The sequence below is a fragment of the Octopus bimaculoides genome, chromosome 1 (genome assembly GCF_001194135.2).
Source record: "Octopus bimaculoides isolate UCB-OBI-ISO-001 chromosome 1, ASM119413v2, whole genome shotgun sequence".
NCBI classification, from domain to species: Eukaryota; Metazoa; Mollusca; class Cephalopoda; order Octopoda; family Octopodidae; genus Octopus; species Octopus bimaculoides.
The window spans coordinates 57,992,642-57,993,908 of record NC_068981.1 but is presented as its reverse complement, the minus strand read 5'-3'; the positions used below and the strand labels follow the sequence as shown (position 1 = coordinate 57,993,908).

At 32.6% G+C, this 1,267-nt stretch overlaps 1 protein-coding gene across 5 annotated transcripts in view; it reads right to left on the bottom strand.

Annotated features, from left to right (window-relative positions):
* The window catches only part of LOC106873009 (uncharacterized), an 88,630-nt gene that overhangs the window by 66,951 nt on the left and 20,412 nt on the right, over nt 1–1,267 (bottom strand). Inside the window, exon 1 of one of the 5 annotated variants that reach the window (XM_052966957.1) lies at nt 914–1,026. The exons of the other annotated variants lie outside the window; for them this stretch is intronic. The gene's annotated coding sequence lies outside the window, so the exon portion shown is untranslated. Of the gene's footprint in view, nt 1–913; nt 1,027–1,267 lie in introns of those variants that run through there. 5 annotated transcript variants of the gene reach the window in all.

Below are 1,267 nucleotides of genomic sequence, written 5' to 3'. Positions count from 1 at the left end.
GTGACCACCTAATATGCTACAAAACCCTTTTTGGGGTTTGGAAAACGGGGTGGGGTGGTACCATCGGAAATTTCACCCCCACCCCCATTTTCAAATATTTTTTTGCTATTACTTTCTTTACCCATAATTTTAGATAACATCTTACAGAAATATGTTTTCAAGAGAGTGTGGATTACATTTGATTGAAAATTCAAAGAAGTTTGAAATGAATAAGTGAAAATGGAGAGGCTATAGAAGTTAGTGGTAACAAAGTGTTGAGAGATAATGAACGATAAATTCATCTAAAAAAACATGTTAGAGTTTTTGCAACTGAATCAGTGGAGGCAAAGATGCCTCTCATTTACTTGACAATTTATGCACCACATTGCAGAAATCACAATCTAAGTATATCTCAAAGTAAACTCTTACACTGTTGTACCATTGAATTACAAATAACCCTCATCTTTTATGCTTGGGTGATCCTACAGCTTCCAAGAGTACAACTAAAATAACTAAACTGTGGGTGTTAAGTTCCCATGAAGGGGTCTTTGTAACTTCTTAGAAGATGAAATCTTAGAAATATTACTTCGTTTGTGTGTAATATCTATGGTTAAAATTTCAACAGCAAAAATATATGAATTTTCATAGGAGTTATGGCCCTTATGCATAGATTATAATTTCCAAATTTCATAAAGATCCATTCAATACTTTTGCATAGTTTTGGATCATAAAAAAGGATTAAAATTTGGGAATTAAGGCCGCCATTATGGAGTGTTAGAATCCTCATGAAAAGTGGAAACTTTGAGAATACTTCTTGATGTGTGTCAATTACTCATGGTTGAAATTTCATCAACATTGAAAATTTATGAATTTTCATGAGTGTTCTGCCCCCTTTAAGCCCCCTTTCAAACAAAACACACTGCATTATACCTACCCTTATGCATTGAATCTAAGTTCCAAATATCATAAGGATCCATTCAGTAATTTTGGTCCATGAAATTGTATGAAGCACTCAGCATTACTCTTCTCCTTAGGTTTGGATTTTGTGTTTGAAATTTCATTAGGATCGGTGCAGTAGTTTTCGAATGTATAAGTAACAGACGAGCACATTGACTTTTATATAATAGATATGAATATGCACATATACAATGTGTGTGTGTGTGTTTGAAATTTCATCAGTGCAGTAGTTTTCAAATGTATAAGTAACACACAAACACACATAAAGACATTGACTTTTATATAATAGATATGAATATGCACATATACAAATATGTGTGTGTATTATATA